This window comes from Rhinolophus hipposideros (genome assembly GCF_964194185.1).
Source record: "Rhinolophus hipposideros genome assembly, chromosome: 4".
NCBI classification, from domain to species: Eukaryota; Metazoa; Chordata; class Mammalia; order Chiroptera; family Rhinolophidae; genus Rhinolophus; species Rhinolophus hipposideros.
Window position 1 is genome coordinate 11755090 of NC_138050.1, and position 13101 is coordinate 11768190.

Here is a 13101-nt window from a genome sequence, read left to right on the forward strand (position 1 = left end):
TTACCAGGTTACAAGAACAGACACAACCTTTGTCCTTAAGGAGTTCGAATTTCATTGAGAGATATGTTATATCATGAAAAAATGTCATTAAAGGCAATACATAATACTGCAAGTGAGTTCAACACAAAGTTTCCTGAAAGCATTAGGGTATAGTGATATAGGAATACCAAAAGAATTGATAAAGTCATAAAAAAGAGATTTAAATATAATATTCATAGCCAATGGTTGGTGATTGGTCTATTTGAAAATTGCAAGTCTATTGTTCTGGTAAGACATTAGAAGCACTGAAAATAACATTTCAAAATTATTTACTTTTTAGATTAATCCATTGATTGGCTTAAAAGGACAATTCAATCCAGAATCCATTAATACTGGATAGAATAGCATCTGAAGTCCCTTTTGATGCTTTGATTAAAAAAAAAAATTCTATTAATTTTTTTTCTATTTTGACATTTCATATGAATTTTAAAATCATATTGATAAGATAAACTACGTACAATGATAAAATTAAATTTTGTTGCATGTCATTTTGTTTATTCAATATATACATATTGAGAATCGGCTAGGTATTAGGTGGAGATACAAAAGAAGGATTTAAGTTTTCTTTAGTTTGCTTCTGGTACATCTGGGAAGACAAAACAAATGCTGTGACTGCAAAACTTAGAAGACAGAACCCTGTGAGTCAGTGACAAAATGAATAATACACAGCAACGTTAACTCCAATTTTTAAAATTGTGAACCATGAGACTCTAACTGTGAAGTTGAATCAAAGGCAGCTTACACAGCTAATTTGACACCAATTTAATAAGATGCATAATATTTATTTTGCTACACGGCAAAAAAGAATAAATGCCAAGTAACCACATAATTGATGGTTTGCAGTATTACTTATATCATCGAATAAAACTTTTATCAATTTTTCCTTCTAGGCTTCAAAATTCTTCAACATCTGTAATCAGTGTTGACAATTTCTGTGATAAAGTGTAAGCTCAGCCATGCAGGCACTCGGAAAACCTCATGTGCTTTATCACAGGGTTCTGATTCTATTCCCAACTTTTATGAAATGCTTTTCTTCCCAGTCTTTCTTTCTTCACTGTGACCTAACTGACTATGCACTACCTCCGCCGGCAGCCCCAGCACCCGATCCAGCACCACTGTCCCCTGCTGTTGAAATGGTGGGGATGGTGGCCATTTCACGGTGTGGACGAAGCTGAAGCTGACTGGACTTGAGCTCGGGGAATGAGGGCTCAGTCCTCTGGGAATCACTTGGAAGAAGCCAGGGCCACTGAATGGCACATAATTCAGTCTTCGGCAGCTGAGCGATGTCACCTCGGATTGTGCCACAGAACCACATTTTCCAGCCTTGGGGCAAGAGTAAAACAGGTTTGACCTCTTTATTAGTCTGCTTGGGCTGCCACAACATGTCACAGACATGGGTGGCTTAAACAACAGAGATTTATTTCTCTCTCTTCTGGAAGCTAGAAGCCCCAGATGAAGGTCCAGCAGGATTTGGTTTCTGAAGAAGCCCCTCTTCCTCTTCCTGGCTTGTGAGAGCTGCCTTTCACTGTAGTTCTCACAAGCCCTTTCGACTGGACAACTAAGAGAGAGAGAGAGAGAGAGAGAGAGAGAGAGAGAGAGAGAGAGAGAGAGAGAGAGAGAGAGAGAGAGAGAGAGAACGCTCTGCTTATAAGACTATTCAAGAGTATTTATGACTTTGATTAAATTTAGTTTTAAATCCTAGCTCTAGAAATCCTCTCTCTCTCTCTGTCTCTCTCTGTCTCCACTCCTCAGAGACCCACTCTTTCCCCCAGATAATCAGCAACCCCTGAGGCAGCAGAGGACAGTAGCCGGGATCTGACTGAAGGCCATCTGTCTGGACCTTTGGCAGCTAAAGACAACATCTTGGCCTAAGGTATGTTTCAGCTCCTGAGCCCTGGGGTGGAATGATCCGCTGGCTACTTTTCCATGAAACCAGATGGAGGGATGCCAGAGCAGACTTCAGAGATGTCCTGAAGACCTGAAGAAATGATTCATTACCCTTACCTCACTTCCAACCAATCAGCTTCCAGCATGACCCAAAACAACAACCCGTGGTGTCTTGTGGTTTTGCCCCATGCAATACGTACTGTACAGGCCATCCCGGAGTTGGGGCTTTGAGCATTAGCTTCCTGTTCTCCCAGGTGGCACCATTTATAATAAAATAGTCTATCTTTCTCCATTACAATTCTCAGTGTTTAGCGTTTGGCTCTACTAGCACTGGTGGATGATCTCTTTCTGTTCGATGACAATCCTTTTGGAGTAGCCCCCTCCCCTGACCTTATTTAACCTGATTTACCTCCTAAAGGACCCTCCAAATATATCAGATTAAGAGTTAGGACTTCAACATATGAATTTTGGGAGGATACAATTCAGTCCATAGCCACTTCCAAGGCAAGCTTTGGATGGCTTTCATTTCAAAGAAAATGCATGTCCCCTTGTACGTAACTTCCCACACTACTCTCCACTCTGCTGTTCACACCATCCTTGCAGACCGTTCCGGGTGCCTGAAACTCCTTGCTTGAAAATTACACCTGGTCAAAGTAACAAATTAGTAGAAATGAATTGAAGTCCAATTCCTCCAGGTGTTATGAAGGGAGCAAGGAATATGTGAACTAAAACAGATACCAAGTCATGAAGGATACAAAAAGCATAGTGTCAGTGTTTTGAAGATAATTCTCTTGTACTACAATGGGAAGCACAGCGCACCTGTTTGACACTTGGCTATGTATAAGACAGCACCCCTACTTTGGGCATTACGTAGTGCCTATTTAACCTAAGGCACACCTCGACAGAGATCAACATCTTTAGGGGAAAATATTGTCTGTCTTACCCACCTTAGGTACCCAAATCCTGGACAATGCAGGGAACACCTGAGAGTGAGAACAGCATATCCCAAGTGCGCTCTGCAGAGCTGTAATCACCAAGCGAGGAATATTGATATAACTACAAGAAAAACAGATGGCTGCATTCTCTATTTTGGTCATACTCAACAATGCCAGCAGAGAAAAGGCACTGAGAATTCATAACATGAAGAGACACGTAGACTTTTGGTCAACTCAGTGTTTTCCAAACTTATTTGAATGCAGTCTTTTTGTTACCGGTGTGGTTGACATTATTCTTAATGTTACCAATACTCAGTTCTTCCCTTCTTCTTCCTGGGCACATAGGTAGAGCCATTTCCCACCTGGTCCTGCTGTCAAGCAGGGACAATGGGCCTGGTTCTGGCCAATGAGGCTGTGAGCGAATTGGCGCGAGGGCAGGTCTGGCTTCTCTGTGGGCTACTCTTGCCCCTCCACAGAGCGAGTGGAGGTTGTGGAGGATGTGACACTGGGACCACAGGATTACTGTCATTACATGGAGGAGTTACGCTGCTGAGCTACATAGAGAAACACCCTATCAGCAGTGAACTTGGCGTGACTGAAAAATAAACTGTATGGATTCAGCCACTGAGTAAACTTTGTTGTGCGCCAGAAAGTTGGGGAGTTGTTTGCTATTTCAAGTATAGCTTAGCCTATCCTGATTAACACAGGGAGTAGAAGAATCAGTGGAATTATACATTTCTGATAATAATTTATTAAAGAAAGAAAATTCAATTCTCTTTGGATTTTGTCATATGTCCTCAGTGAAAAACATCAAATTCCATGAAAAAGGAACACAAATCTATACAGAGAAAGAATATTTATATACCGGGGGTGCCAAAAAAAATGTATACACATGACTTGTATTCATCTTTTGTTATTGGTATCTATTGAGTATTAAATTTTAATAGACTTTCTTCCTTTCTTAAAAATGTGTATACATTTTTTGGCACCTTCTGTAGGTATATGTGAAACAGGGTGAGAAAAGCAGGAAACAAGTTGAGATAAGAAAGGATTCTAATAACATGTAAATCAGATACTAGAATTAAAAGTCAAGATGCTCTCCTATAATGCAAGGAGAAAGGCAAATAAATAAATGAACAAAATGAGAGATGACGGTAAGAGTGAAAAGAAAGAAAAAAATGAACAGCACTAATAGTCAAAGACATAACTGAAGAAAATGTTTCTCACTAGAAATAAGAGAATTAAATTGGCAGATTGAAAGAATTGGCCAGTTGAAGCTGCACTTAGCTTTATCTAGCAACATTCTAAACTAAAGGAGAAAAGAAAAGTACCATAAGATGTTGAACTGTCTCCGAATTGTGCTTTCCTGAGTAATAAGGAGTCATAAAGCTTCCTGCCTAAAGCGTCCAAATCTACCAGAAAGAGTAGTTCTCAGTTAAGCCATATGGGGTGCTCCCTCTTTCCTAGTAACTAATTGCATAAGAGCTTCCACCCAAGAGCTCTTGCCACTTGATGACAAGGGGGAATGTGACGCAGGGACCAGCAGAAATACAATTCCTTCTCTCCCCCTGCCCCTTTCCACCTGCAACTCCATTGCTAGCGTTCACCCTTTCTACCTAAATGTCCCTTTCTTCTTTGTCAGGGATATCTGGCCTCAGTTTTGTATCATTATTTCTCATTTCGTATCATCACCTTATAATCAATAGAATCACCCAGAAGATTTATCCCCGAGGAAGCAGGGAACCGTTCTGTGTGCTTATCTGTCTTCTTGGGACCCTTGGCAAGTCTCTGATTGTGTTGTGCAACTTAATGCTGGGCCTCCTTGTGCCTGATTATTATGTGTGACTGTCAGTCTCCATCTGTTCTTCCCTTTCATTGGTATAGATTCTATATTTTTCTGGAAATCTAGTTTATTCCCAGCACCCTATACCCAGCTTTTGTTATTTAAACTATAAAAGAAAATATTTAAACTGTGCAATAAAGTTTATAATTAAGAAATGAAACCGAATCATTATATATGTCAACAAAATTATGCAAATAGTGCAAAGTTAGCTGGGCCTCAGCACTCATGTCTGCCTCATGGAATACTAGATGATAATAGCAATGCATATGAAACCATTGAGAGAAAAACGTCAGGAGCCAAGAATCTTATGCTCGACCAAATTGTTCACATGCAAAATCACATGTAGTCTCTGTCACAAAACTTTCTAAGAGAAACTCTGTAATGTAATTCATTTGACCAAAAAGTGAACCAAAAATTAGAAATCTCCAAATGGGGCATGCCGTATAAGTTATAAACTAGTTAAACAGATTTAAATCTCGATAACTTTTGTAAATACGGTTAAAGTATAAAACAAATGTAAACATAAAATATTCTTCCTGAATAAGATACAAGTTCAAAATGCAATCTTTGGTTCTGTGCCCCACATTAGGTTAGGAAAGCCTGAGGAGTTGCTGGGGTGGAGACAAAATGACAGGCTGTAAAATCCTCATTCTACACATGCGAACAGTGAACAATAATGTAAATGGAGCCAGAACTGCCTTGCATGCCTTATGCCTTAAATCTTTGGAATGTTTAAAAACAGGGAAAAATAGCCTTTGGAGTGCGCCTAAAGCAACATTGTGTCCCAAAGAACTGTTTGCAAAGATAATAAGAAGGCAGTTATTGTAACCACTGGACTCATGAGTACTGGGCTGAAAATTTAAAACACTGTTTAGAATTAGTATCATTATGCTACATTCTCTGCACCAGTAGAAATGCCTTCCTTATATTGATGTAATTGTTCCCCTTCCCTTTCTCATTAAAACTTCTGATTTTATGTTTTAATACCAGGGTATCTGCCTGAATCAGTGTGCCCGGAATATTCTTATTGATCTCTAAAAAATGTTTATTGCCTTTCATTTCGAAAGGCCTTTTACATTTAGGTTACCAGGACCCAAAAGACACGATTTCAATTTTTGACATTTCATAATCAGAAACAAATGGAGGGTGCATTATTGGAATTTACTTATTTATTTTGCTCATTAGTAATAAAATTTGACACACTGATGTGTTGCACATTGAAACTTAGCAAAGAACACAAATGGTATGTGAAGGAATTTTGATTCAAAGCCTAATTCTTCTGATAGCTGGGTAAGTTTCTCTTCTTGCCCCCATCTTCTTTATGACCCCAGTCATATCTTAGAACTAATTCTCCCTCCTAAATCTTCTAGTTTCACAAATATACCCACAGAATCAGACTCATTCAGCATTTTTCCTTCATTCACATGAGAAAATCATTTTTCTACCTACACAGCCCTACCTCTAGTCTAAGCTTCTCAGTCGACAATCTTCCTCATATTGTTTGCATTAACAGATTATCTCCTAGTCCTTCTTGAACACAAGACACACAGCACCCAGCAAAATTGCTTATTCATCCTAGGTACTTAATCCAGAGCAGTAATAAGCAATTTTCCACTCACCTGTTTCTGCACCTGTTTCCTGTTTCTCCCAAGTTATTCTGATATCTAGCTCCTGATATAATATAATACATCCTCGAAAGGGATCCTTCCAAAAGTTAAGACTCCCCACCCGCCTCTAATATAAGCAAAAAACAAAATAATGTGAACAGTGAACAAAAGCAGCCAAAAGAAACCCAAAGCAGCCCAATGGCCATATTTTCTATTTAGATTACAGTGTCTATTTCCCTAGACCATTATTTCTCTCCAGCTAACACCTAGAGGTAGGTGCTAATTTGCCAAGTTGCTTTAAGATTTAATGAGGCACTGTAGCCGACCAATTTTTTTTTAATAGCTTGTTCTCTATTGATTTCAACCCACACATTAAAGTGCCTAATAAAAATTTTAAAAGGATAGGTGAAGGGACATAAGGACAACAGAAAGTTAATAGCTTTGTCCACCTCCATTTGAAGAGAAAAAGAGGATTATTTCAATCTGCATGCAGAGTTTGTGTAGGAAGACAATTGCTGACTTTCACCATCTTTCAGCAATTTTTTTTAGATGAATTTATAAAATACATAAGTTCTTTAACTGACAGGGTTGTATTGCTCAGCAAACTCTAAAATCAGCAATCTTTTATGAGGCGTAGAGGGATTGGTTTTATAAATCTGAAACCTTTGTGTACCCAGCAATGAAATTGAAAAAGAAAACTTCCCAGCCAGTGAATGGCACTCAGGTGTTACCCACCCCCAAATAAGACTATGATTCAACAAGGGGCTGCAACAGATAGAGGAAAACATGTGGCCATAAACCCGGAGACATGTATTGCAATTCTAGAGCTGGACAGCAGAAGCTCGCTGAAGCCTGGACCTGCAGCTTATGGACAGGCACTGGGATTGTCCCTAGATTTGACTTGGAGGGGGAAAAAGGCAACTGAGCGAGCTGATACAGATCATTTTAGAAGGAAAAAATTCATTCTGAAGCAGTCCTCAAGTATCACCAAATGATTTCTTTTCGATGATGGATGTGAAGACTAACCAAAAACCGGACATAAAACAATCCTCCTTCAATTCAGAAACTCTCCATAAATTCTTCAATTTAAGGCTTCAATTCACTCTCTCTTAACATTCTCACATTTGTTTAGGTTAGAATAAAACCTAAAGGGAGATTTCTCTTTAGGAGATTTATCTCTTGTGTTAAATAGCAGGAGGCAGAGGGAAAAGGAATTATGGGCATTTAAGCGAGGAGTACAGGAAAGGGGCAATATTCAGAGATACAAGTATATCCTTGGTAGCAGTGCTAAGGGGCAATGTCCTATATGTGCTTACAACGTTTGTGGTGAGCTCACAGTGGTATAGTGACAAGACTTTCTACAACACGGAAACAGGATTTAACAAGCTGTTTTCAAAACCCACACGATCAGAAAAAGAGGCCTGATAGCTCTTCTACTAGCAACCAAGCCCTTACTGAAGGCCTGCAGTGCTGGGCAGCATGAGAGACCCAGAGTGAAAAGGAAGTCATTTCTTCCTCAAGATAGTTATTTACAATTTATTTTACTATAATATAAGACTGGGTTTAATATAATAAAATATTATATAATATAATATAATATAATATATATATTAGAGTATAATACTGGATCTTATATTAATTTTTTTATTAGTTTCAGGTGCACAAGACAAAGTAATACTTAGACGTTTATCATTTATATCCCTCACACTGTGGACCCTCTCCCCCCAACCACTATCTCTCTGACATCGCACTGAGCCATCACCTTTCCACTGTCTCCACTCCCAATGCTGTACTCCACCTATTGTAAGTATATACATACATATATATACATATATATATATATATATATATATATATATATATATATATATGTAAAATTATAGTTGGCATTCATTATTGTTCAGCTTTAGGTGTACAGTGCCGTGATCAGGCATCTACATCATCCCTGAGGTGGTCTCCCAAATGGGACACGTGTCCATCGGATACCCTACAAAATCTTTACAACATTATTGATCACGTTCTCCAAATTAATTTTCAAAACCCCGTGGCCATCTTGTGGTTACCGACTGTTTTCTAATCCTCTCACCTTCCCCCTTATCCCCACCCCCCCCACCCACCTAACAACCCTCAGTTTTCCCTCTTTGTCTCCAAAACTGTTTCTGATTAGTTCATTCACTTATTTTTTTCTTTAAATTCCGCATATAAGTGAGATCATATGGTACTTGTCTTTCTCTGTCTGACTTATCTCACTTAACATAATGTTCTCTAGGTCCATCCATGTTGTTGCAAATGGTAAGATTTCTTTCTTCTTTATGGCTGCGTAATACTCCATTGTATACATGTACCACAGTTTCTTAATCCAGTCGTCTACCGATGGGCATTTTGGTTGTTTTCATGTCTTGGCTATTGTGTATAGTGCTGCAATAAACATAGGAGTGCATACAGACTTTTGAATTATAGTTTTGGGTTTCTCCGGATAGACACCAAGGAGTGGAATTACTGGATCATAGGGTAGTTCCATTTTCAGATTTTTGAGATACCTCCATACTGTTTTCCATAGTGGCTGCACCAATCTGCAATCCCACCAACAGTGCACAAGCATTCCCTTTTATCCACATCCGCGCCAGCACTTGTTGTTTGTTGATTTATTGAGGATAGCTATTTTGACTGGGGTGAGGTGGTATCTCACTGTGGTTTTTATTTGCATTTCTCTGATAGTTAGTGAGGTTGAGCATTTCTTCATATGTCTGTTTGCCATCTGTGAATGGCACAGATGCCATTTAGAAAAATGTCTCTTTAAGTACTCTACCCATTTTTTAATTGGGTTGTTTGTTTTTTTGGAGTTGAGTTGAGTGAGTTTTTTATAGATTTGTGATATTAACCACTTATCTGCATCTATAGATATGATCATGTGATTTTTATTTTTCATTTTGTTAATGTGGTGTATCACATTAATTGATTTGCGGATGTTGAACCACCCTTGCATACCAGGGATGAATCCCACTTGATCATGGGGTATGATTTTTTAATTTATTGCTGAATTCTGTTTGCTAATATTTTGTTGAGGATTTTTGCATCTATGTTCATTAAAGATATAGGCCTATACTTTTCTTTTTTTGTGGTGTCTTTGTCTGATTTTGGGATCAAGGTGATAGTGGCTTCATAAAAAGTGTTTCGGAGTCTTCCCTCCTTCTGGATTTTTTGGAAGAGCTTGAGGAGAATAGGTGATAATTCTTTTTTGAACGCTTTGTAAAATTCACCTGTAAAGCCATCTGGTCCAAGGCTTTTGTTTATTGGGAGACTGTTGATTACTAATTCAATTTCCCTGATGGTAATCAGTCCATTCAGGTTTTCTGTTTTTACTTGAGTTAGCCTTGGAAGGTTATATGCCTCTAGAAAATTTTCCATTTCTTCCAGATTGTCAAATTTGTTGGCATATAGTTGCTCATAGTAATTTCTTAAAATTTTGTGTATTTCTGCGGTGTCTGTGGTCACTTCTCCTCTTTCATTTCTGATTTTACTAATTTGGGTCCTCTCTCTCTCTTTTTTTTAATGATTCTGGCTAAAGGTTTGTCAATTTTGTTTATCTCTCTAAGAACCAACTCTTGGATTCATTGATCTTTTGTATTGTTTTTCTGGTTTCTATTACAATTATTTCCGCTCTGATCTTTATTATCTCCTTCCTTGTGCTCCCTTTGGGCTTATTTTGCTTTTCTTTTTCCAGATCCCTTAAGTGTGAAGATAAACTGTTGATTAGTGATGTTTCTTGTTTCTTTAGGTAGGCCTGCAATGCTATGAATTTCCCTCTTAGGACTGCTTTCGTGGCATCCCATAGATTTTGGGTCGTTGTGTTTTCATTTTCGTTTGTCTTAAGATGTCTTTTGATTTCTTCCTTGATCTCCTGCTTGACCCATTCATTATTTAGTAATAAGTTATTCAGCCTCCATGAATTGGTGTGTCTTCCAGTTTTTTTTCCTGTAGTTCATTTCTAATTTCATAGCACTGTGGTCAGAGAAGACAATTGGTATGACTTCAATTTTCTTAAATTTTTCTTAAATTTTCTTAAATTTTTCTTATTCAATTTTCTTAAATTTTCTTAACTTTATCCAGACTCTTAAATTTATCCAGCCTAACATATGGTCTATCTTGGAAAATGTTCCATGTGCGTTTGAGAAGAACGTGTATTTTGCAGTATTGAGGTTAAATGCTCTGAAAATATCGATTAAATCCAAGTGGTCCAATGTATCATTTAAGGCTGTTGTTTCCATATTGATTTTCTGTCTGGAAGACATGTCTTTTGTTGTCAGAGGTGTGTTGAAGTCCCTTACTATGACAGTGTTACTGTTGATCTCTGTCTTTATGTCACTCAGTATCTGTTTTATATATTTAGGTGCTCCTATGTTGGGTGCATAGATGTTTACTAGGATTATGTCCTCTTGTTGGATCGATCCCTTTATTATTATATAATGTCCATCTTTATCTTTTAATATGTTCTTTATTTTAAAGTCTATTTTGTCAGATATAAGTATTGCAATTCCAGCTTTTTTTCTCATTTCCATTTGCATGAAATATCTTACTCCAACCCTTCACTTTCAGCCTGTATGTGTCTTTTGATCTGAGGTGAGTCTCTTGTATACAGCATATACAAGGGTCTTGCTTTCTTATCCACTCAGCCACCCTATGTCTCTTGATTGGAGCATTTAATCCATTTACATTTAAAGTGATTATTGATAGGTACATAGTTATTGCCGTTTTAAATTTGTAGTTAGATTGTTTTCATCTTTCTTCTATTTACAGAAGTCCTTTTAGTATTTCTTGCAATGCTGGCTTGGTGGTAATAAATTCCTTTAGCTTATTCTTTTCTGGGATGCTCTTTATCTCTCCATCAAATTTAAATGATAGCCTGGCTGGATAAAGCAATCTAGGTTGTAGGCCTTTGTTTTCCATCACTTTGAGTATCTCCTGCCACTCCCTCCTGGCCTTCAATGTTTCTGTAGAAAAGTCATTTCATAGTCTTATGGGAGTTCGCTTTTATGTAACCCTCTGTCTTTCTCTTGCTGCTTTTAGGATTCTCTCATGTCTTTAAGCTTTGCCATTTTAACTATAATGTGTCTTGGTGTGGACCTGTTTGGGTTTATCCTGGTTGGAACTCTCTGCACTTCCTGGGCTTGTATGTTGGTTTCCTTTATCAGGTTTGGAAAGTTTTCGGACATTATTACTTCAAATATGTTCTCAATCCCTTGCTTCCTCTCTTCACCTTCTGGTATTCCTATGATGCACATGTTGTTGCTCTTGATGTTATCCCAGAGGTCTCTTAAACCATCTTCATTGTTTTTTATTCTTTTTTCTTTCTGTTGTTCTGTTTGGGTGATCTCTGCTAACTTGTCTTGTAAGTCGCTGATTTGATCCTCTGCTTCATCTAACCTGCTGGTAATTCCTTCAAGTGAGTTCTTATTTTTGGTAATTGTGTTCTTTAGTTCTAACTGGTTGTTCGTTATGATTTCTGCATCCTTCTTTATGTCTTCTCTAAGCTCCTTAACCATTCTTATCACCAGTGTTCTGAACTCTGTCTCTGATAGGTTGGTTACCTCTGTTTCATTTGGTTCCACTTGTGGAGGTTTCTTCTGTTCTTTTATTTTGGACATGTTTCTTTGTTTCCCCATTATGCTGACTCTCTGTGTTTGCTTTGATGTATTAAGTAGATCCCCTAGAGTTCTTAGTTCTTGCTGGGTTATCTTATGTAGTATGTGTCCTTTATATTTGACTTGCACTACTTCGTTCTTCTCCTCTGCGTGTGCTCCAAAGGTGACTCTTGTGTTGTGTCTATTGTCCTGTTAAAGAAGATCTTTTATTGCTTTTTGCTTTTGAGTAGGTGGGGTTAACTTCTAGACTGACTAGTGTGAGACTTGGCTCGCCCACCACAGGGTGTTCTGCTGTGTGAGGGTTGACACTTAATTGTGGTTTGGCCTCTATGGGCTCTTGTGCCTGCAGAGAATTCCCTCTGGGTGTGTCACTTGTAGGTCAAACCCGGTAGTACTCTGGTTTGGTCTGGAGTTGGCCTCTGCAAATATTGAATCTTGTGCCTCTTAAGCTGGGCCCTAGTAGGGCAATTTCAGAGCAAAACAAATCACCAAGCACAACAACAGAGAAAAACAAAATCAAATACATTCACATGTCAAAACACCCGATAACCCCCACTCAACACAGGCAAAGATTTCAAAGATATAAAGACAAAACAAAACAAACAAAACAAAGCGAAACAAAAAGCAGCACCAGTCTTGGCTTAAGCCCATTAAGTAATCTCCAGGTTGCCCTCTGTTGTACCAAAGAGATCCCTGCCTATTATGCAGGCAGAATCAGTCACCTGGTGCCCAGAGTGACGTTGGAACTGCAGATTGAAATGCTTATGGCTGGGTGTCTGGATGATAGTTTTTACAAAGTCAGTGCAGTTTCTGCCCTTGCCTGCACATAGGCACACTGAGAGTAGCAACACCCACCCTGTGTCCAGTACTCCTGAGTCTTAGGGCACTTTTCCGTGTGTGTGTGTGTGGGGGGGGATTTCTTAAGCTGCTGAAAGCCGGGAGCTCTGTCTGCTGCTTACTGGTGACCTCTGGGAGTGCCTCCACAGATGCACTTGCCCCACCCTAGGCAGGCCAGAAAGGGTGGGGGCTGGGCATGGAAGGGTCTCCTCTCTCCCAGCCCAGTCATGTCACACTCTTCCCGCAGGCCAGAAAAGGTGGTGGCTGGGGGTGGAGGAGTCTCTTCTCTCCTAGCCCAGCCAAAATCACAC